This window comes from Oncorhynchus gorbuscha, unplaced genomic scaffold (assembly GCF_021184085.1).
Source record: "Oncorhynchus gorbuscha isolate QuinsamMale2020 ecotype Even-year unplaced genomic scaffold, OgorEven_v1.0 Un_scaffold_768, whole genome shotgun sequence".
Taxonomy (NCBI): Eukaryota; Metazoa; Chordata; class Actinopteri; order Salmoniformes; family Salmonidae; genus Oncorhynchus; species Oncorhynchus gorbuscha.
Window position 1 is genome coordinate 51,635 of NW_025745561.1, and position 25,089 is coordinate 76,723.

A 25,089-nucleotide genomic window follows, 5' to 3' on the forward strand; every position below is an offset into this window, starting at 1 on the left:
GAGAGAGAGAGAGAGATGCTAGGTCTGGTGCACTGCCAGCACTACCACCTCCTCACTAGAGATAATGTAGTACAGAGCTATGACTGATCTACTTACTGCATCATGCTCCTGTTATATGGTTTTAAGCCTCTGCTTTGGAACGGGCTAAGCCTGATCTGTGTGGATTTGAAGGATTGTGGTGTGTGTGTGTGTGTGTGTGTGTGTGTGTGTGTGTGTGTGTGTGTGTGTGTGTGTGTGTGTGTGTGTGTGTGTGTGTGTGTGTGTGTGTGTGTGTGTGTGTGTGTGTGTGTGTGTGTGTGTGTGTGTGTCAAGTTTGATTTGTCATATAAACAAGTACAGTGAAATGTGTGTGTGTGTGTGTGTGTGTGTGTGTGTGTGTGTGTGTGTGTGTGTGTGTGTGTGTGTGTGTGTGTGTGTGTGTGTGTGTGTGTGTGTGTGTGTGTGTGTGTGTGTGTGTGTGTGTGTGTGTGTGTGTGTGTCAAGTTTGATTTGTCATATAAACAAGTACAGTGAAATTCTGTGTGTGTGTGTGTGTGTGTGTGTGTGTGTGTGTGTGTGTGTGTGTGTGTGTGTGTGTGTGTGTGTGTGTGTGTGTGTGTGTGTGTGTGTGTGTGTGTGTGTGTGTGTGTGTGTGTGTGTGTGTGTGTGTGTGTGCCTTATTATACCACTACACATCTACAATACAATATGTATAATACCACTATTCAACAATATTAGAATGTACGCGTGTGCAGTGTGTGAGCTACTGTGTGTGTGTGAGTATGTGTCTTTTCACAGTCCGCGATGTTCCATAAGGAGTAGTTTTATATGTTTTTTAAAATTCTGATTTTACTGCTTGCATGAGTTACTTGATGTGGAATTGAGTTCCATGTAGTCATGGCTCTGTGTAGTACTGTGCGTTTCCCGAAGTATGTTCTTGGCCTAGGGACTGTGAAGAGACCCCTTGTGGCATGTCTTGTGGGCTATGCATGGGTGTCTGAGCTGTTTGCCAGACATTTAAACAGACAGCTCGGTGCCTTCAACATGTCAATACCTCTCACAAAGACAAGTAGTGATGCAGTCAATCTCTCCTCTACTTTGAGCCAGGAGAGACTGACAGGCATGTCATTGATGTTAGCCCTCCGTGTACATTTAAGGGCCAGCCGTGCTTCTCTTTGTTATGGGACAACTGTAATGTCCCTCTTTGTGGCACTTGACTATATGACTGGGCAGTAATCCAGGTGCGACAAACCTAGGGACTTGTTTTGTTGATAGCGATGTCAAGAAAGCAGAACAGAGCTTTATTACGGACAGACCTCGTCCCATCTTAGCTACCGTTACATCAATATGTTTTGACCATGACGGTATACAATCCAGGGTTACACCAAGCAGTTTAGTCTCCTAAACTTGCTACATTTCCAAATGATTCATAACTAGATTTAGTTGAGGTTAAGTGGTTTAGTAAAGGTTTGTCCCAAATACAATGCTTTTAGTTTGTGAAATATTTAGAACCAGCTTATTACTTGCCACCCATTCTAAAACTGACTGCGGCTCTTTCTTAACCTGTAGTGACACTCCATCCCGTGAACGGGACCGTTGTCATCATCTTACACTAATTAGCATAACGCATAAATCTTCCTAGAAAATCTTCCTATTCATGAAAATCACAAGTGAATTATATTGGAACACAGCTTTGCCTTTTGTTAATCACCCTGTCATCTCATATTTTCAAAATATGCTTTACAGCCAATGCTAGACAAGCATTTGTGCAAGTTTATCAATAGCCTGGCATAGCATTATGCCTTGCTAGCAGCAGGCAACCTTGTCACGGAAATCAGAAAAGCAATCAAATTAAATCGTTTACCTTTGATGAACTTCGGTTTTCACTCACGAGACTCCCAGGTAGACAGCCAAAGTTCATTTTTTCCCAAAATATTATTTTTGTAGGCGAAATAGCTTCGTTTGTTCTTCACGTTTGGCTGAGAAATCGCCCAAAATTGCGGTCACCACAATGCCGAAAAATATTCCTAATTAGCTCCATAATATCGACAGAAACATGGCAAACGTTGTTTAGAATCCATTGTCAATGTGTTTTTCTAATATCTATTCAATAATATATCCGTTGGGACAATTCGTTTTTCACTAGGACCGATTGGAATAATGGCTACCTCTGTATTTGTGACCACTTACGCAATGTGGCCGCCTATAGCTATTCTTCAACAGAAATGCATAAAACTACGTCACAATGCTGTAGACACCTTGGGGAATACGTAGAAAGCGTAAGCTCGTTGATGGTACATTCACAGCTGAATAGAGAGTCATTGGAATGCAGCGCTTTCAAAACCTGGGGCACTTCCGGATTGGATTTTTCTCAGGCTTTTGCCTGCAACATAAGTTCTGTTATACTCACAGACAATATCTTTACAGGTTTGGAAACGTTAGTGTTTTCTATCCAAAGCTGTCAATTATATGCATATTCTAGCATCTTTTCCTGTCAAAATATCCCATTTAAAACGGGAACGTTTTTTTTTTCAAAAATGAAAATACTGCCCCCTAACACCATTAAGTGTTGTAGTGATTTCACAGTGACAGGTCATCAGTAAAGATCGTAAAAAAAAGTAAAGGGCCTAGATAACTGCCCTGGGGAATGCCCAACTCTACCTGGATTATGTTAGCGAGGCTTCCATTAATGCAACTGCTGTGTCAGATTTTTTTTTTAAACTTTACAGAAAAAGCATAATCTGAGAACGGCGCTCAGAGCCCAATCCAGCCAAAGAAATATCCGCCATGTTGGAGTCATCAGAAGTTAGAAATAACACTATAAATATTCACTTACCTTTGATGATCGTCATCAGAAGGCACTGCCAGGAATCCCAGTTCGACAATAAATGACTTTGTTCCATAAAGTTCCATAACGTCCATAATTTATGTCCAAATAGCCACTTGTTGATAGCGTGTTCAGCCCAGTAATCTTCATGAGGCACGAGCACTTTGTCCAGACAAAAACTTGAAAAGTTCTGTTACAGGTCGTAGAAACAAGTCAAACGATGTATGGAATCTATCTTTAGGATGTTTTTAACATAAATCGTCAATAAGGTTCCAACCAGAGAATTTAATTGTCTGAAGAAAAGCACTGGAACAAGAGCCAACTCGGTCGGGAGCGCACGTCACGAGCCTGAGACACTCTGCTAGACGCATGACTCATTCAGCTCCCATTCCCCTTCCTTTATAGCAGAAGCCTGAAACAAGTTTCTAAAGACGGTTGACATCTAGTGTAAGCCGTAGGAAGTGCAACCTGACTCCAAAGACACTGTGTATTCGGTAGGCCAAGCTTTGAAAAACTACAAACTTCAGATTTCTCACTTCCTGGTTGGATTTTTCTCAGGTTTTCGCCTGCCATATGAGTTCTGTTATACTCACAGACATCATTCAAAGAGTTTTAGAAACATCAGAGTGTTTTCTATCCAATACCAATAATAATATGCATATATTAGCATCTGGGACAGAGTAGGAGGCAGTTTACTCTGGGCACGCTTTTCATCCAAAAGTGAAAATGCTGCCCCCTATCCCAAAAAGGTTAGACAAGTAACTCTTGATGCACGATATAGCAGGGGATGTAAAGCCATAACACATGTTTTTCCAGCGGATTATAAGCAATGTCAAAAGCTGCACCGAAGTCTAACAAAACAGCTCCCACAAGCTTCCTATTATCAATTACTGTGAAATAGTATTGTATCTTTTTTTATATTTTTTATATTTTTTATTTCACCTTTATTTAACCAGGTAGGCTAGTTGAGAACAGGTTCTCATTTGCAACTGCGACCTGGCCAAGATAAAGCATTGCAGTGTGAACAGACAACACAGAGTTACACATGGAGTAAACAATTAACAAGTCAATAACACAGAGAAAAAAGGGGAGTCTATATACAATGTGTGCAAAAGGCATGAGGAGGTAGGCGAATAATTACAATATTGCAGATTAACACTGGAGTGATAAATGATCAGATGATCATGTACAGGTAGAGATATTGGTGAGCAGAAAAGTAAATCAATAAAAACTGTGGGGATGAGGTAGGTGAAAATGGGTGTGCTATTTACCAATAGATTATGTACAGCTGCAGCGATCGGTTAGCTGCTCAGCTAGCTGATGTTTGAAGTTGGTGAGGGAGATAAAAGTCTCGAACTTCAGCGATTTTTGCAATTCGTTCCAGTCACAGGCAGCAGAGTACTGGAACGAAAGGCGGCCGAATGAGGTGTTGGCTTTAGGGATGATCAATGAGATACACCTGCTGGAGCGCGTGCTACGGATGGGTGTTGCCATCGTGACCAGTGAGCTGAGATAAGGAGGAGCTTTGCCTAGCATGGCCTTGTAGATGACCTGAAGCCAGTGGGTCTGGCGACGAATATGTAGCGAGGGCCAGCCGACTAGAGCATACAAGTCGCAGTGGTGGGTAGTATAAGGTGCTTTAGTGACAAAACTGATGGCACTGTGATAAACTGCATCCAGTTTGCTGAGTAGAGTGTTGGAAGCAATTTTGTAGATGACGTCGCCGAAGTCGAGGATCGGTAGGATAGTCAGTTTTACTAGGGTAAGCTTGGCAGCGTGAGTGAAGGAGGCTTTGTTGCGGAATAGAATGCCGATTCTTGATTTGAATTTTGATTGGAGATGTTTGATATGGGTCTGGAAGGAGAGTTTGCAGTCTAGCCAGACACCTAGGTACTTATAGGTGTCCACATATTCAAGGTCGGAGCCATCCAGTGTGGTGATGCTAGTCGGGCATGCGGGTGCAGGCAGCGATCGGTTGAAAAGCATGCATTTGGTTTTACTAGCGTTTAAGAGCAGTTGGAGGCCACGGAAGGAGTGTTGTATGGCATTGAAGCTCGATTGGAGGTTAGATAGCACAGTGTCCAATGACGGGCCGAAAGTGTTTACAATGGTGTCGTCTGCGTAGAGGTGGATCAGGGAATCGCCCGCAGCAAGAGCAACATCATTGATATATACAGAGAAAAGAGTAGGCCCGAGAATTGAACCCTGTGGCACCCCCATAGAGACTGCCAGAGGACCGGACAACATGCCCTCCGATTTGACACACTGAACTCTGTCTGCAAAGTAATTGGTGAACCAGGCAAGGCAGTCATCCGAAAAACCGAGGCTACTGAGTCTGCCGATAAGAATATGGTGATTGACAGAGTCGAAAGCCTTGGCAAGGTCGATGAAGACGGCTGCACAGTACTGTCTTTTATCGATGGCGGTTATGATGTCGTTTAGTACCTTGAGTGTGGCTGAGGTGCACCCGTGACCGGCTCGGAAACCAGATTGCATAGCGGAGAAGGTACGGTGGGATTCGAGATGGTCAGTGACCTGTTTGTTGACTTGGCTTTCAAAGACCTTAGATAGGCAGGGCAGGATGGATATAGGTCTGTAACAGTTTGGGTCCAGGGTGTCTCCCCCTTTGAAGAGGGGAATGACTGCGGCAGCTTTCCAGTCCTTGGGGATCTCAGACGATATGAAAGAGAGGTTGAACAGGCTGGTAATAGGGGTTGCGACAATGGCGGCGGATAGTTTCAGAAATAGAGGGTCCAGATTGTCAAGCCCAGCTGATTTATACGGGTCCAGGTTTTGCAGCTCTTTCAGAACATCTGCTATCTGGATTTGGGTAAAGGAGAACCTGGAGAGGCTTGGGCGAGGAGCTGCTTGGGGGCCGGAGCTGTTGGCTGAGGTAGGAGTAGCCAGGCGGAAGGCAGGGCCAGCTGTTGAGAAATGCTTGTTGAAGTTTTCGATAATCATGGATTTGTCGGTGGTGACCGTGTTCCCTAGCCTCAGTGCAGTGGGCAGCTGGGAGGAGGTGCTCTTGTTCTCCATGGACTTCACAGTGTCCCAGAACTTTTTGGAGTTGGAGCTACAGGATGCAAACTTCTGCCTGAAGAAGCTGGCCTTAGCTTTCCTGACTGACTGCGTGCATTGGTTCCTGACTTCCCTGAACAGTTGCATATCGCGGGGACTGTTCGATGCTATTGCAGTCCGCCGCAGGATGTTTTTGTGCTGGTCGAGGGCAGTCAGGTCTGGAGTGAACCAAGGGCTGTATCTGTTCTTAGTTCTGCATTTTTTGAACGGAGCATGCTTATCTAAAATGGTGAGGAAGTTACTCTTAAAGAATGACCAGGCATCCTCAACTGTCGGGATGAGGTCATGTACTTCCAGGATACCAGGGCCAGGTCGATTAGAAAGGCCTGCTCACAGAAGTGTTTTAGGGAGCGTTTGACAGTGATGAGGGGTGGTCGTTTGACTGCGGCACCGTAGCGGATACAGGCAATGGAGGGCCAGTTGGTCAGGATGACGTCTATGAGGGTGCCCTTGCTTACAGAGTTAGGGTTGTACCTGGTGGGTTCCTTGATGATTTGTGTGAGATTGAGGGCATCTAGCTTAGATTGTAGGACTGCCGGGGTGTTAAGCATATCCCAGTTTAGGTCACCTAGCAGAACAAACTCTGAAGCTAGATGGGGGGCAATCAAGTCACAGATGGTGTCCAGGGCACAGCTGGGAGCTGAGAGGGGTCGGTAGCAGGTGGCAACAGTGAGAGACTTATTTCTGGAGAGAGTAATTTTCAGAATTAGTAGTTCGAACTGTTTGGGTATGGACCTGGAAAGTATGACATTACTTTGCAGGCTATCTCTGCAGTAGACTGCAACTCCTCCCCCTTTGGCAGTTCTATCTTGACGAAAGATGTTATAGTTGGGTATGGAAATCTCTGAATTTTTGGTGGCCTTCCTGAGCCAGGATTCAGACACGGCAAGGACATCAGGGTTAGCAGAGTGTGCTAAAGCAGTGAGTAAAACAAACTTAGGGAGGAGGCTTCTGATGTTGACATGCATGAAACCAAGGCAACAAATGAGGGTGCCTGGGGACATGCAGGGCCTGGGTTTACCTCCACATCACCCGCGGAACAGAGAAGGAGTAGTATGAGGGTGCGGCTAAGGGCTATCAAAACTGGTCGCCTAGAGCGTTGGGGACAGAGAATTAGAGGAGCAGGTTTCTGGGCATGGTAGAATATATTCAGGGCATAATGCGCAGACAGGGGTATGGTGGGGTGCGGGTATGGCGGAGGTAAGCCCAGGCACTGGGTGATGATGAGAGAGGTTTTATCTCTGGACATGCTGGATGTAATGGGTGAGGTCACCGCATATGTTGGAGGTGGGACAAAGGAGGTATCAGGGGTATGAGGAGTGGGACTAGGGGCTCCATAGTGAACTAAAACAATGATAACTAACCTGAGCAACAGTATACAAGGCATATTGACATTTGAGAGAGACATACAGCGAGGCATACAGTAATCACAGGTGTTGAATTGGGAAAGCTAGCTAAAACAGTGGGTGAGACAACAGCTAATCAGCTAGCATAACAACAGCAGGTAAAATGGCATTGACTAGGCAACGGGGCCGACAGATAAAACCAACAAGCAGAATGGAGTACCGTGATTAATGGACAGTCCAGCGTGCATCAGCTATGTAGCCAAGTGATCAGAGTCCAGGGGCAGCGGTGGATGGGGCAGGGGGGCTGGGCTGGCGAGTGTTATCCAGGTTAAGAAAACTAACAATGACTAAGTAGCTTGTAGCTAGCTAGCTGGTAGCTAAATAGCTTGTAGCTAGCTAGCTGGTAGCTAAATAGCTTGTAGCTTGCTGGCTGGTTAGCTTCTGGAGGTTCTTGAGTGTGTTCTAAAAATAAAGATAATAGCGATTCCGTATCACATTGGGTGAGGCAGGTTTCCGGAAGGTATAAACAATTTTTTTTTAAATCGGGAAGAGATAGAAAGTACATATGGGCCACTGCGTTTTTGGGACGCGGCGATGCAGACGGTTAGCAGGCCTGTGCTAACAAGCTAACAGATTAGCAGGCCGGGGTAAACAAGATAGTAGTTAGCGGACCTGGGCTAAACAAGCTAAACAAGCTAGCAGTTAGCATGCCGAGTTAGCAAGCAAGGAGATAGCGAGGGCTAGAGAGTTAGCCTTTGGAGGACGTTGCGATGGGGTGAGTCTGTTTATTCCTCTTCATGCGGTGACATCGATAGACCGGTCGTGGATCCGGGTATAGAAGCCCAGGAGTATGCTAGGAGCTCTGGCCGGGCTAGCTTCAAGCTACGTGGGTGGAAAAGCTAGCCAGGAGTAATCAACCAGGGTTGCTGTTTAGCTCGATAGCTAGTTGTGAAGATCCAGCTGAAGAATGTTCCGTTTGTGGTGGGAATCCGGGCGTAAAAAAATAATTAAATAGGTCCGTTATGCTCTGGTTAGCGTCGCGTTGTTCGAACTGGCGAGAGCTTTCCGAGCTAAAGGTTAGCTGAAGACCGCTAGTATAGCTGGCTAGCTTCAGTTGAAGGGTTCCGGTTTCGGTTTCGAAGTAAATATAACTACTTTAGGAAAAGTTTCGCAAAATGTTTTTAAAGATATGCGAAGAAAAAAATATCTAAAATATCTAAAACGAAAAAGAGACGATATTTACAGAGAGACGATACGACAGGACGAGTTACTGCTACGCCATCTTGGAAAAATCTGGTCAAAAACAATTATTTAAAAAGGTTTATTAAGGGTTGGCTGATTGGTCAGTTGTTTGAGCCAGTAAAGGGTTCATTGCTATTCTTGGGTAGAGGAATGATTTGTGTGTGTATCACTGAAAGTAATGTTTCAGGGTTAAAATTGGAGTGTATTATCACCTCCTTTCTGCTAATTGCTCTTTCACCAAAAAAACAGAGGGGAAAGAGAGACATTGTTGGAAGATAAAAGGCCTAGTGAAGAGTTTCATTCCAAAACGCTATATAAAAATCATGAAAGAGATCGGTGTGTTTTTTTCATTAACTTATCATGGCATTGGGTTTTTCAATTACAGAGCCAGAGAAATAAGTAGTACCACTCAGTTTTCCACAGTCAAATGCAGTAACTACATTTTTAATTAAAAAATGTGTAAAATTATACATTTGTGACATCAATAGAATGTTTTTACAGCTAAAATAATTAAATATAGTATGAGATCTGCATATAAACATTTACATTTAACATTTTAGCCATTTAGTTGATGCTCTTATCCAGTGCGACTTACAGAAATTGCCTTAAGATATCTTAAGATAGCTAGGTGAGACAACCACATATCACAGTCAAATATACATGATACAAACATTCCGTTCCAGCTAAACAATGGGTATATAGCGTTTTGCAAACATCTCAAATCTATGAATTAAATATAAATATTTTACACATGAAGGTACCCATAATAATTTCTGATGATAAATTACACCAAAAAAAATTAAACAATTGTGGATATAGCATTTTGGAAATAAACTCTTCACTTGTTCTTTCAACGTTCTTTCAACGCTTAGTCCTAAGTGATGCATCTGAAAAACAAGAACTATGCACTGGTGACTTCAGTTAGAGGCCAGGTCCCAAATGGTATCCTATTCCCAATTAATTCCCAGCACGGCCAAAGGCCCCAGTCAGTCAGAGCCCTCTGCTTCTCTGTTTCATATTCTTTCCTCCAAATGTAAACTGAACAAAAATATAACATATAACATAAAATGTCGGTCCCATGTTTCATGAGGTGAAATAAAAGATTCCAAAAATGTTCCAGATACATTTGTTTACATCCCTGTGAGCATTTCTCCTTTGCCAAAATAATCTGTCCACCTGACAGGTGTGGCATATCAAGAAGCTGAATAAAGAGGATGATCATTACACAGGTGCACCTTTTGCTGGGGACAATAAAAGGCCACTAAAATGCAGGCTTTTCACACAACACAATGTCAAATATGTCTCAAGTTGAGGGTTTGGGCAATGCTGAATGCAGGAATTTCCACCAGAGCTGTTGCCAGAGAATTTAATATTAGTTTCTATACCATAAGCCACCTCCAACGTCTTTTTAGAGATTTGGCAGTACGTCCAACCGGCCTCACAACCGCAGACCAGTGGTGGAAAAAGGACCCAATGGCCATACTTGAGTTAAAGTAAAGATAGTTTCATAGAAAATTAGTCAAGTAAAAGTCACCCAGGAAAATACTACTTGCGTAAAAGTCTAAAAGTACTTGGGTTTAAATATACTTGAGTATATTTAAAAAGTAAAAGTATAAATCATTTCAAATTCATTTTATTAAGGAAACTAGATGGCACTATTTTATTATTTAGCCAAGGGCACACTCCGGCATAAATTACAAAAGAAAGCACGTGTGTTTAGTAGGTCCGCCATATCAGAGGCAGTGGGGATGACCAGTGATGTTCTCTTGATAAGTCTGTGAATTGGAGAATGTTCCTGTCCTGCTAAGCATCCAAAATGTAATGAGTACTTTTGGGTGTCAGGGAAAATGTACAGTGTAAAAAGTACATTATTTTCTTTAGGAATGTAGTGAAGAAAAAGTAAAAGTTGTCAAAACTATAAATAGTAAAGTGTCATGACGTTGCCCTCTTTGGGTACAGCAAGCCCCATCCCCCTCTCCCTGTCTCCTACACACAGGATGCTGTGGCCAGAGAGAGGTCATAAATTCCTGGAGGAGATGATCTCCTCATGGCCACAGTATAGAGACAGAGTGAATTTTCATAGAGAACAAAGGAATTTCTTCCACCTCACAGAACTTGAGGTCCGAAACAACATTTATGTTCCGGAGAAGGTATAAAAGATCGGTGAAGAATCCAGCTACGAACTGGTCCGTTTGGTGAAATTTTGTGGGGCTCATGGGAGACGGTGCGGCGACATTACCATTAATATAATAGCCTCAGATATGAGGTTTACAACTAATTGTTGTATAAGATGAATGAGTGAGCATGATACTGTTTGTAAAATTGTGTAATGTGATTTTGGACTTTTTAATGAAGGAAACTCCAATTCCCTTTTGAGTTTAACTAAATCAGAGGACTGCCCATGAGCCCAGTTAGGGTCGGGCATCTTGGGACAGGCCCTTCTCTGCAATTCCGAATAAAACCCCACCTTGAGAATTTCTCAACAGACCATGTTTCTCTCAATTACTAGAGGACAAAGATTGCAGAGCAGCTTACCTCGATAACAAGAGGGCCAAGGTTTGAGATGATTGCTGAATCTTTTAATCATCCCACGTGGTTAAACTCTTAGACTATCGATACCGACAGAATAAGAACAAGTCTTTGATATTAATTACTAGTCTGCAGCTAGGAATTCGGTATCATTGAATGCGAAGAAAGACAACCGCCGAAACATCTATAACGAAATGAATGAATGTCACTCTGAACTATCCATTCTAACCACGGCAGAGAGAGAGAGGATGAAAACAGAAACTAACTTTTCAGCAGACATCCCGATGACATACTGAGCGTAAATATATATATTGATTGCAATTGTTCCCGAATGAGTGAGCGTTAATGTGCAAAGGATTAGCATTTAAATTGTTATAATTATCAACTGTGTGTTGTCTTATCTCAGTCGACTCCCACTTCCTTTTTGTACACCAAGCCGCCATGCCAGTCTAACCCACTAGGGCACATTCCCCTATCATTTATTGTAACCATATTTACTTTGTTTGTTTGTGCGTGCACTTCTGTGATTGTTTAGTTAGTTAATAAATAAATGATTTAAGACAATTGATGTATGGATGACTCATAGTGAAGACTGGGTTCGTGCAGATAACCAACAATTTACGATGTTTAGAATGAGACTAACATGACGTCAAATAAATAATTCATTAATTCAGAAGAGTATTGATCAGATATGAAAATGTCTGACAAGTTATATTTGGAAAATTATAACTTTGTAATCTGAATATTTTCCTTGGTGCCCCGACTTCCTAGTTAATTACAGTTACATGATCAAATCAAATCGAATTTTATTTGTCACATACACATGGTGAGCAGATGTTAATGCGAGTGTAGCGAAATGCTTGTGCTTCTAGTTCCGACAATGCAGTAATAACCAACAAGTAATCTAGCTAACAATTCCAAAACTACTGCCTTATAGACCAAAGTGTAAGGGGATAAGAATATGTACATAAGATATATGAGTGAGTGATGGTACAGAGCGGCATAGGCAAGATACAGTAGATGGTATTGAGTGCAGTATATACATATGAGATGAGTATGTAAACAAAGTGGCATAGTTAAAGTGGCTAGTGATACATGTATTACATAAGGATGCAGTAGATGATATAGAGTACAGTATATACATATACATATGAGATGAATAATGTAGGGTATGTAAACATTATATTTTACATTTCCCATCAATTCCCATTATTAAAGTGGCTGGAGTTGAGTCAGTGTGTTGGCAGCAGCCACTCAATGTTAGTGGTGGCTGTTTAAAAGTCTGATGGCCTTGAGATAGAAGCTGTTTTTCAGTCTCTCGGTCCCAGCTTTGATGCACCTGTACTGACCTCGCCTTCTGGATGATAGCGGGGTGAACAGGCAGTGGCTCGGGTGGTTGTTGTCTTTGATGATCTTTATGGCCTTCCTGTGACATCGGGTGGTGTAGGTGTCCTGGAGGGCAGGTAGTTTGCCCCCGGTGATGCGTTGTGTAGACCTCACTACCTTCTGGAGAGCCTTACAGTTGTGGGCAGAGCAGTTTCCGTACCAGGCGGTGATACAGCCCGACAGGATGATGTCGATTGTGCATCTGTAGAAGTTTGTGAGTGTTTTTGGTGACAAGCCAAATTTCTTCAGCCTCCTCAGGTTGAAGAGGCGTTGCTGCGGCTTCTTCACGATGCTGTCTGTGTGGGTGGACCAATTCCGTTTGTCTGTGATGTGTACGCCGAGGAACTTAAAACTTACTACCCTCTCCACTACTGTCCCATTTATGTGGATAGGGGGGTGCTCCCTCTGCTGTTTTCTGAAGTCCACAATCATCTCCTTAGTTTTGTTGACGTTGAGTGTGAGGTTATTTTCCTGACACCACACTCTGAGGGCCCTCACCTCCTCCCTGTAGGCCGTCTCGTCGTTGTTGGTAATCAAGCCTACCACTGTAGTGTCGTCCGCAAACTTGATGATTGAGTTGGAGGCGTGCATGGCCACGCAGTCGTGGGTGAACAGGGAGTACAGGAGAGGGCTCAGAACGCACCCTTGTGGGGCCCCAGTGTTGAGGATCAGCGGGGTGGAGATGTTGTTGCCTACCCTCACCACCTGGGGGGCGGCCCGTCAGGAAGTCCATTAACCAGTTGCACAGGGCGGGGTCGAGACCCAGGGTCTCGAGCTTGATGACGAGTTTGGAGGGTACTATTGTGTTAAATGCTGAGCTGTAGTCGATGTACTAAGGTACTATGGATGCCGTCTGGGCCTGCAGCCTTGCGAGGGTTAACACGTTTAAATGTTTTACTCACGTCAGCTGCAGTGAAGGAGAGTCCGCATGTTTTTGTAGCGGGCCGTGTCAGTGGCACTGTATTGTCCTCAAAGCGGGCAAAAAAGTGATTTAGTCTGCCTGGGAGCAAGACATCCTGGTCTGTGACGGGGCTGATTTTCTTTTTGTAATCTGTGATTGACTGTAGACCCTGCCACATACCTCGTGTCTGAGCTGTTGAATTGCGACTCTACTTTGTCTCTATACTGACGCTTAGCTTGTTTGATTGCCTTGCGGAGGGAATAGTTACACTGTTTGTATTCCGTCATGTTTCCGGTCACCTTGCCCTGATTAAAAGCAGTGGTTCGCGCTTTCAGTTTCACGCGAATGCTGCCATCAATCCACGGTTTCCGGTTTGGGAATGTTTTAATCGTTGCTATGGGAACGACATCTTCAATGCACGTTCTAATGAACTCGCACACCAAATCAATGTTGTTGTTCGCCGCAATGCGGAACATATCCTAGTCCACGTGATGGAAGCAGTCTTGGAGCGTGGAATCAGATTGGTTGGACCAGCGTTGAACAGACCTCAGCGCTGGAGCTTCTTGTTTTAGCTTCTGTCTGTAGGCAGGGAGCAACAAAATGGAGTCGTGGTCAGCTTTTCCGAAAGGAGGGCGGGGGAGGGCCTTATATGCGTTGCGGAAGTTGGAATAGCAATGATCCAAGGTTTTACCAGCCCTGGTTGCGCAATCGATATGCTGATACAATTTAGGGAGTCTTGTTTTCAGATTAGCCTTGTTTAAATCCCCAGCTACAATGAATGCAGCCTTAGGATATGTGGTTTCCAGTTTGCAAAGAGTCAAATAAAGTTTGTTCAGAGCCATCGATGTGTCTGCTTGGGGGGGAATATATACGGCTGTGATTATAATCGAAGAGAATTCCCTTGGTAGATAATGTGGTCGACATTTGATTGTAAGGAATTCTAAATCCGGTGAACAGAAGGATTTGAGATCCTGTATGTTATTGTGATCACACCACGTCTCGTTAACCATAAGGCATACGCCCCCACCCCTCTTCTTACCAGAAATATGTTTGTTTCTGCCGGCGCGATGCTTGGAGAAACCAGCTGGCTGCACCGATTCCGCTAGCGTCTCTCGAGTGAGCCATGTTTCCGTGAAGCAAAGAACGTTACAGTCTCTGATGTCCCTCTGGAATGCTACCCTTGCTCGGATTTCATCAACCTTGTTGTCAAGAGACTGGACATTGGCGAGAAGTATGCTAGGGAGTGGTGCGCGATGTGCCCGTCTCCGGAGCCTGACCAGAAGACCGCTTCGTTTCCCTCTTTTACGATGTCTTTGTTTTGGGTCGAAGGCTGGGATCCAATCCGTTGTCCTGGGTGAAAGGCAGAACACAGGATCCGCTCCGGGAAAGTCATATTCCTGGTCATACTGGTGGTGAGTTTACGTTGCTCTTATATTCAGTAGTTCTTCCCGACTGTATGTAATGAAACCTAAGATGACCTGGGGTACCAATGTAAGAAATAACACGTAAAAAAACACAAAAAACTGCATAGTTTCCTAGGAACGCGAAGCGAGGCGGCCATCTCTCTTGGCGCCGGAAGTGTAATCATTCATCAGTCACCGGCTTCATTAATAAGTGCATTGACAATGCCATCCCCACAGTGACTGTGTGTACATATTCCAACCAGAAGCCATGGATCACAGGCAACATCCGCACTGAGCTAAATGCTACAACGACCGCGTTCAAGGAGCGGGACACCAATCCAGACGCTTATAAGAAATCCCACTGCGGGGCCTCCCGAGTGGCGCAGTGGTCTAAGGCACTGCATGTGCCACTAGAGATTTTGGTTTAGAGTCCAGGCTCTGGTTTAGAGTCCAGGCTCTGTCGTGATTGGGAGACCCATGGGGTGGCACACAATTGGCCCAGCATCGTATGGGTTAGGGGAGGGTTTGGTCGGTACAGATGTCCTTGTCCCATCGCGCACTAGTGACTCCTGTGGCGGGCCGGGCGCAGTGCATGCTTACACAGTCGTCAGGTTCACGGTGTCTCCTCCGACACATTGGTGCTGCTGGCTTCCGGGTTAAGTGGGCATTGGGTTAAGTGGGCATTGTGTCAAGAAGCAGTGCGGCCTTCAACCTGCGGCTCTGTGCGGCTCTCGACCTTCGCCTCTCTCTCTCTCTCGAGTCCGTATGGGAGTTGCAGTGATGAGACAAGACTGTAACTACCAATTGGATACCATGACATTGTTGGAGAAAAAGGGGTAAAAGTTTTAAAAATATATATATAAAAAAAGAAGAAGAAATCCCACTACGGGCAATGCAAATAGTCTGGGTAACCATTTGATTAGCTGTTCATGAGTCTTATGGCTTGGAGGTAGAAGCTATTTAGGATCCTCTTGGACCTAGACTTGGTGCTCCGGTACCACTTGCCATGCGGTAGCAGAGAGAACGGTCTATGACTAGGTTGGCTGGAGTCTTTCACAATTTTAGGGCTTTCCTCTGACACTGCCTGGTGTAGAGGTCCTGGATGGCAGGTATCTTGGCCCCGGTGACGTACTGGGTCGTACGCACTACCCACTGTAGTGCCTTGCGGTTGGAGGCCGAGCAGTTGCAATACTAGGCAGTGATGCAACCCATCAGGATGCTCTTGATGGTGCAGCTGAAGAACCTTTTGAGGATCTGAGGACCCATGCCAAATCTTTTCAGTCTCCTGAGCAGGTTTTGTCGTGCCCTCTTCACGACTGTCTTGGTGTGCTTGGACCATGTTAGTTTGTTGGTGATGTGGACACTGAAGGGGTTAAACCAAGGCCTCATACCTTTTAAAGGGTTAATAAATTGTATTATGATAAACTGTAAGGTCTCCTCTTTAGGAGATCTCTGTGTGTGTGTTAACACCTGTTTTTGAGTTTTGTGCCCTTCAGACACTATCAGAAGGCGGAAACCGCCTACACTCCTTCTGTCTGGGCGCCAATGTGGCTATCTGAGGTTCTGAAAATACGACTGGTTTGCTGAGAACACATGGCCGCCGCAGGCATGATGAAAACAGCCACCTGTCAGAAGATGCTTAGACTTCTTCACCTTGTTATGTTGTGATGAAAGGTCAAGTTCTGGTCAAACCCACTTCAGAGCTTTTAATTGCTGACAAGATGCTGCTGTCAGGGGCGAGGTTAAATTTATTAAAATGTTGTTGCCGGGAAAAATCATGCAAGGAGGACTGGGAGAGACTATAAGAGTTACAGGATGTCTTAGACATTTTGCAGAACCTGGGGAGAGCTATCATATACGGTTCTCTGTACCAACTTCTGCCTACAATTGTATTACTAAAGGAGAATTGTAATACTTAAACAAAGAGTCTGTGATTCCTTTCTACTACCAATATATATAAGTTTAAGAATTATATACAGTCGTGGTCAAAAGATTTGAGAATGACACAAATATGAATTTTCAAAGTCTGCTGCCTCAGTTTGTATGATGGCAATTTGCATATACTCCAGAATGTTATGAAGAGTGACCAGATGAATTGCAATTAATAGCAAAGTCCCTCTTTGCCATGCAAATGAACTGAATCCCCCAAAAACATTTCCACTGCATTTCAGCCCTGCCACAAAAGGACCATCAGACATCATGTCAGTGATTCTCTCGTTAACACAGGTGTGAGTGTTGACGAGAACAAGGCTGGAGATCACTCTGTCATGCTGATTGAGTTTGAATAACAGACTGGAAGCTTCAAAAGGAGGGTGGTGCTTGAATCACTGTTCTTCCTCTGTCAACCATGGTTACCTGCAAGGAAACACGTGCCGTCAACATTGTTTTGCACAAAAAGGGCTTCACAGGCAAGGATATTGCTGCCAGTAAGATTAAGCCTTTATCGGATCATCAAGAATTTCAAGGAGAGCGGTTCAATTGTTGTGAAGAAGGCTTCAGGTTGCCCAAGAAAGTCCAGCAAGCGCCAGGACCGTCTCCTAAATTTGATTCAGCTGCGTGATCGGGGCACCACCAGTACAGAGCTTGCTCAGGAAAGGCAGCAGGCAGGTGTGAGTGCATCTGCACGCACAGTGAGGCGAAGACTTTTGGAGGATGGCCTGCTGTCAAGAAGGGCAGCAAAGAGGCCACTTCTCTCCAGGAAAAACATCAGGGACAGACTGATATTCTGCAAAAGGTACAGGGATTGAACTGCTGAGGACAGGGGTAAAGTCATTTTCTCTGATGAATCTCCTTTCCGATTGTTTGGGGCATCCGGAAAGAAGATTATCCGGAAAAGACAAGGTGAGCGCTACCATCAGTCCTGTGTCATGCTAACAGTAAAGCATCCTGAGACCATTCATGTGTGGGGTTGCTTCTCAGCCAAGTGAGTGGGCTCACTCACAATTATGCCTAAGAACACAGCCATGAATAAAGAATGGTACCAACACATCCTCAGAGAGACACTTCTCCAAACCATCCAGGAACAGTTTGGTGACGAACAATGCCTTAACCTGTTGAGTGTAGGGAGCAGTATTTTGATGTTTGGATGACAAACATTCCCAAATGAAACTGCCTATTTCTCAGGCCCAGAATCTAGAATATGCATATAATTGTCAGGTTAGGATAGAAAACACTAAAGTTTCCAAAACTGTGAGAAGGATAACATCACGTCAGTGGATGGCTGGGTGCCAGCAGAGTTTTGCATGCGCAACAGCTTGGAGCAGACATTTTCTCTCTCTCTCCTATTGATAAATCTACGGTCCGGTTGAAATATTATCGATTATTTATTGTAAAAACAACCTGAGGATTGATTATAAAAAATGGTTGACATGTTTCTATGAACTTTACGGATACTATTTGGAAGTTTCGTCTGCCCAGTCATGACCGCTCGAGCCTGTGGATTTCCGAACAAAACGCGCCAACCAAATGGAGGTATTTTGGACATAAAAAGATGCTTTATGGAACAAAAGGAACATTTACTGTGTAACTGGGAGTCTCATGAGTGCAAACATCCGAAGATCACCAAAGGTAAGCGATTCATTTTATTGCTTTTCTGACTTTCGTGACCAATCTACTTGGCTGCTATCGGTTTGTAATGTTTTGTCTGCTGAGAGAGATGTCCTAACATAAACGCTTGGATAGCTTTTGCTGTAAAGCTTTTTTGAAATCTGACACGCCAGGTGGATTAACAACCAGCTAAGCTGTGTTTTGCTATATTGCACTTGTGATTTAATGAAAATTAAATATTTTTTGTAATTTCATTTGAATTTGGCGCTCTGCAATTCAGCGGATGTTGACGAAAATGATCCCGCTAACGGGATGGGTGCACCAAGAAGTTAACCGGCATGATGGAGCACCTTGCCATAAGTCAAAAGTGATAACTAAGTGGCTCGGGGAACAAAACATCGATATTTTGGGTCCCTGGCCAGGAAACTCCCCAGACCTTAATCCCATTGAGAACTTGTGGTAAATCCACAAGAGGCGGGTGGACAAACAAAACCCCACAAATTCTGACAAACTCCAAGCATTGATTATGCAAGAATGGGCTTCCATCAGTCAGGATCTGACCCAGAAGTTAATTGACAGCATGTCAGGGTGGATTGCAGAGGTCTTGAAAAAGAGGGGTCAACACTGCAAATATTGACACTTTGCATCAACTTCATGTAATTGTAAATAAAAGCCTTTGACACTTACGAAATGCTTGTAATTATACTTCAGTATTCCATAGTAACATCTGACAAAAATATCTAAAGACACTGAAGCAGCAAATTTTGTGGAAATTAATATGTGTCATTCTCAAAACTTTTGGCTACGACTGTAGAACTGATAATCTGTTGAAGAAATTGGCCAACAACGCCCAGGAACTTGAAGCTCTCAACCTGCTCCACTACAGCCCCATTGATGAGAATAGGTGCGTGCTCAATCCTCCTTTTCTTGCAGTCCACAATCATCTCCTTTGTCTTGATCAAGTTGAGGGAGAGGTTGTTGTCCTTGCACCACACGGTCAGGTCTCTGACCTCCTTTTAACCTTATTGTTTACATAATGTTGCTGCTACTGTCTCTTATGACTGAAAATAACTTCTGGACATTAGAACAGCGATTACTCACCGAGGACTGGAAGAAACCTTTTCCTTTAATGAGTCAGACGAGAAGGATATCCTGGTTTCACTGGAACAGGCCCAGATCCCCACCTTTTGCGTGAAGACAAGACCCAGGAAAAGGGGCCGCAGATCGGGCAGCCTTCGAAGAATCCGTAGGCGAGCGGGTAAACTCCCACTGCCATCCATTCTTCTTGCTAACGTGCAATCATTGGAAAATAAAATTGATGACCTATGATTAAGATCATCCTACCAACGGGACATTAAAAACTGTAACCTCTTATATTTCACCAAGACGTGGCTGAACAACGATACGGACAATATAGAGCTAGCGGAATTTTCTATGCACCGGCAGAACAGAGATGCTACCTCTGGTAAGACAAGGGGTCGGGGTGTGTGTCTATTTGTCAATAAAGCTGGTGTGCAATGTCTAATATTAAAAGAGTCTTGAGGTATTGCTTGCCTGAGGTAGAGTACCTTATGGTAAGCTGTAGACCACACTATAAACCAAGAGAATTCTCATCTATATTATTTGTATCTGTCTATTTACCACCACAGAACGGAGCTGGCTCTAAGACCGCTCTCAACCAACTGTATAAGCTCATAAGCAAAGAAGAAAATGCTGGTGATCTGCTTGAAACATGTTGGTATTACAGACTCGGACAGGGAGAGGTTGATAATGTCAGTGAAGACACTTGCCAGTTGGTCGGCGCATGCTCGGAGTACACGTCCTGGTAATCTGTCTGGCTCTGTGGCCTTGTGAATGTGGACCTGTTTAAAAGGTCTTAAATCGGTTGCGGAAAGCCTGATCATAAAGTCATCCGGAACAGCTGATGCTCTCATAAATGTTTCAGTGTTACTTGTCTCGAAGCGAGCATATAAGTTATTTAGTTTGTCTGGTAGGCTTGTGTCACTGGGCAGCTCTCAGCTGTGCTTCCCTTTGTAGTCTGTAATAGTTTGCAAGCCCTGCCACATCCGACGAGCGTCGGAGCCGGTGTAGTACGATTCGATCTTAGGAAGGGAAACCCAGCCGTGAGCTGCTTAGTGACACGAGCCTACCACACCAGCTAAATGTCTTCTATGCTCATGCCAAGGCAAGCAACACTGAACTATGCATGAGAGCACCAGCTGTTCCGAACAACTGTGTGATCACAATCTCTCTCTCTGCATTGTTGGGAAGGGCACATAAGTAAGCATTTTGTCTGTGTCCCAAATGGCACCGTGTTCTTTATATAGTGCAGTACTTTTCATCAGAGCCCTATGGGAGGGCATAGGGTGGCATTTGGAACCTAACTGTACAACTTTGTGTCTCACAATGTGTTGCTTCAATTTATTTCAGAGGCATATTTTTCCCAACACAATTTCATATGGATAACAGTGTTAACACAGTGGATTTACTCAGATATGTGAGAGACAGTCTGTGTGTGTGTGTGTGTGTGTGTGTGTGTGTGTGTGTGTGTGTGTGTGTGTGTGTGTGTGTGTGTGTGTGTGTGTGTGTGTGTGTGTGTGTGTGTGTGTGTGTGTGTGTGTGTGTGTGTGTGTGTGTGTGTGTGTGTGTGTGTCTTAAAAATGAATAGATAAGAGAGACAGAGAATCAATTATTTATTGAGTATTTGAAGAGCGTTGAGAGGAAGCAGCCGACTAACACAGAGTTCTAAATAGAGGAAAATGCTCCCTCTCTCCCCCCTTCTCTTTTTTAGAGGCACTAAAAGACAAGGTGTGTCTGTTTCGGACAGATGGGCTGCACTCTGACTAAAGGCAGGCGCAACCACACTCAAACACACACAATTCCACTAATCAGAATGCAGGGTAAGCAATAGCTATTTCTCTCCTCCGCTCCATCCCCCTCTCCTCCACTCCTCCGATGGATCCAGAGGGAGGAGAGGAATCACCTCCATTTATCCCTCCATCCCTGAGAGGAATAAACAGATCTTAGCCACAGGGAGAGGGGGATTTGTGCAGAGCAGAGGGATGGAAGGAGGGATGTTAGCAAAGAACAGAACAGAGAGAGAAGTAGGCCAATTAGAGCATATCCCCTGTCAAGGATGCAGACAAAGCATGGATATAGTACGTAACTTACTGAATGACTGCAGCCATCTTAATTCACAAACTATTATGGAATCTTCGAGCTGAAAGTGTGTCTGCAGCTAAATCAGGCTATGTCAAATCCACCATATGTACAGGTTTAGGGCTCTTGTAAACACCTGTGTTGACATGCTGAGGTACTCAGACCCTGATAAACAATAGACCGTGTTATTGAGTATTTTGTTGGTAAGAAGACAGACACCAGGCAGACAGACATGTTGACAGCACAACGCTTTGTTTAGCAGATCCACAGCTGACCACTACTGCCAGCCCTTCACACACACAAACACATAGGAGCACAATAACATAAACAAACACACACATATACCCTGCGTGTAAAAAAAATAGATAAAAGAGAGACATACACACACTCATCCTCCCGTGTGACATTATGGCTCAGCATTTGCACGAAAACAACTACAAACAAAGCTTCTCCGTATTAAAACCACTTCAGCTTAACAGTGGAGCCTCTATACGCACAAGCACAGGCAGATGCACAAGAACACTATATGAATACAAAAGTATTTGGACACCCGTTCAAATGAGTGGATTCAGCTATGTCAGCCACACCCTTTGCTGACGGGTGTATAAAATCGAGCACACAGCCATGCAATCTCCATAGCGAAACATTGTCAGTAGAATTGCCTGACTGAAGAGCTCTGTGACTTTCAACGTGGCACTGTCATAGGTGCCACCTTTCAAACAAGTCAGTTCATCAAATGTCTTCCCTGCTAGAGCTACCCCAGTCAACTGTAAGTGCAGCTATTGTTAAGTGGAAACGTCTAGGAGCAACAACGGCTCAGCCGCGAAGTGGTAGGCCACACAAGCTCACAGAACGGGACTTCCGAGTACTGAAGCGTATAAAAACATCTGTCCTCGGTTGCAACACTCGCTACGGAGTTCCAAACTGCCTCTGGAAGCAACGTCAGCACAAGAACTGATCGTCGGGAGCTTTATGAAATGGGTTTCCATGGCCGAGCAGCAGCAACAGCAAACTAGCTAAATAGAAGAAATTAGCTAGCAGTGCAAGCTAACTCACTAAATTGCCATAAATGTTTAATACTTTTCGACCTGTTCCCAAATGAATGTCATTGGTTCAGAGTTTGTTTTGATATTTTAACCTGCGTGTCATGATCGCGTTTGGCGTAGGGGGACAAAATATACTTATGCACGATGGCGCATGCGCACAGCCAGTATGGGTTCCGTGTAAGAATAATGAATGCTGGGGGTAGCAGTGCAAGATCTTTTTAAGCAGAATATTTGGATTATTAGCATATGAACGATTTGCAATTCGATTGCTGGACTCAGATCCGGCAGTTCAAAGAGGATAGTTTCAAAGGTAATCTATTGGACATAGTTATTGTTAATTAGCAGCATACGTCGCACATTTGCATTCATTCAGTTAAATCTCTTAAAATAGCCTATACTCTTCTTGTGCAATGAATAGCCTACTGTACTGTTTGTCTGTCTGGACTGTGTGCCTGTCTTTGTGAGAATCTTAAGTGAACTATTTTAGTATTATTTTTCCTTTAGTTTGTGTGCATATTATTATTTTACATTTAAGTATGACCTCCTAAAACTAGAACTGTATTTTGGGCCTCATGGGATTGTAAAATGTTAATACATTCTAAAACATTTTACTTGTCCAAAATCGTGCTGAAATAAAACACTTTTCAATCCGTGTATTAATGGCAGTGTTGTTTACCCATCAATATAGTAAGCATTTATCTGTGAGATTAGACAGACATCGAACTTGAACCCCTTTTCAACAAATCATCATCTGATTCAGAAAATGATTTCCAGAATGACAGTAAAGTGAACAGCTGTTGTGATAGCACGCATGGTGTTTCTAGAATGTCTCATACGTTACGAAAAGGATAGTCCAAACTATGCAGGGTAAAAATGTTGACCTATAGCATTTTTAAACAGGTTCAAAAGCAAAAAAGCTTTATTTCCTTGTAATGCATTTTATTCAATGGCTTCACCGGAGTGTCCTCAAGCCAGGGTTGGGTGGCACTTTACTACATTCCAATGTTATAGTCTTGTGACTTTCTCATGCATATTTTTTGATTGAAAGTGGGAACAAATTGGAGAGATGGACAAATAACGTTAGTGATTTCAAAACAAAATAGACTACATTTCCATTCATATTATAAAGACATGAGGTGAATATCAAAAAAGTTTTAAAAGATGTCTTTGCCTTAAAGTTGTACCTCGGATTAATATGTTATATAATGGCCTGTACAGTAAACTCAAAATATGGTATTCTGTTGTTTTGAAATAGGCTACGTTTTCCGTATCATAATGAGACTCAATGAAACGACACGGGCCAAATGGATTTTGTGATGTTTTCCAACATTAAATTGACTTAGACTGTTAAATGTAGGGTAAAAGGCAGACATTTTATATAAACATTGGATTTCTGTGGTATGAATTTCATCATAATTTTTCAGTAGATAGGCCTACCCATGTGTCTGTCCTCTCTCTGAAAGCCTGCTCACTGATGTCAATACCAAAGCTGATAATTGTGACTTGATTGAATTGGAACGATGTGAATAATGATAATGATGGTGAGAGCCCATTATAGACTAACCCTTTAATCATAGGCTATTGTTACTTTGTGTCTCTAAAATCACAATGTTTCCATTTCTATATATAGAGTATTTTTTATTTATTGAAACCTCCAAATGTCAGCCTTTTACCAGATCCATTTTTTCTGCATTAAAATGTTTTATTTTCATTACTGAACAAAATTCGGTACGCTATAGCCTGTAGATCATTTATGCCCATATGAACACATTTATTTTAGGCCATAAAAAGAACAGCTATGCTTGATTTAATGAAAAGCAGCTAACAGACACAACATTGTTTCACATTGTTCAATAAAAGACTGATAAACAGAAACGGGGAATAGGCTACACAGCTTCACTGTTTCCCCGCATAAAAGGCCTACAAGAAAACTCAATGTCTCTCCACAAAGTTGAGTGAGCGAGGGGGTCTGTGCGCTGCGTAGTACGTCCACAAAATGGCAAGCAACACACTACACACATCCTCCTGTGACCGTCCAACTCAGCATAGTAGCACAAAACCGTCCACAAACTGAAAGCTTCTCCACATTAAACCACTTCAGCTTAGCAGTGGGGACTTTACTGTGATGAACTGTGAGCTGTTCTCTACTCACACACACGCACCCCAATCTGTCTTTGTGGAGTTCCTGGAATCACAGCTACACCGAACCGGTATTAAAACATGACAAGGTGTGGTCCACAATGGATCTTGCCATTAGTCTGTTTAAGAAAGTGTGTCATCCTGCCAAAAACATGTCATACCAAATGGTGTCCCCCTCCAAAACACCCCACTAGAAGACCATTATCTTTGACCCTACCTGTTTTTCCTTGTCCTTGGACTTTCCACTGCCGCTGACCCGGGAGGAAGTGACATCACGGGGGATGACAGAGATCTGGTGCAGTGGCATGTTCATCCCCGCGCAGCCCACCGGACTGGTCGGGCTCACACACACACTTCCTGTCTCGCTGGCATGACGGGCTGAATCGCTACTCCCAGGCTACACTGCTCTGGAGAGGAGAATAAGAAGAAAGAGGAGATAAAGGTTTAGACATACAGCACATAAATAACACTACTCACATTTATTTTCACAAGATATACTTTTATTATT

At 43.6% G+C, this 25,089-nt stretch overlaps 1 long non-coding RNA gene across 1 annotated transcript in view; it reads right to left on the reverse strand.

The window, feature by feature from the left end:
• Window positions 1–20,913: 20,913 nt before the first annotated feature.
• Window positions 20,914–25,089, reverse strand: part of LOC124019204 — a 30,359-nt gene continuing 26,183 nt past the window's right edge. The window contains exons 2-3 of the long non-coding RNA XR_006835750.1: window positions 24,799–24,988; window positions 20,914–21,259 (exon numbers count right to left, since the gene is read on the reverse strand). This is a non-coding gene — a long non-coding RNA (uncharacterized LOC124019204). The remainder of the gene's footprint in view (window positions 21,260–24,798; window positions 24,989–25,089) is intronic.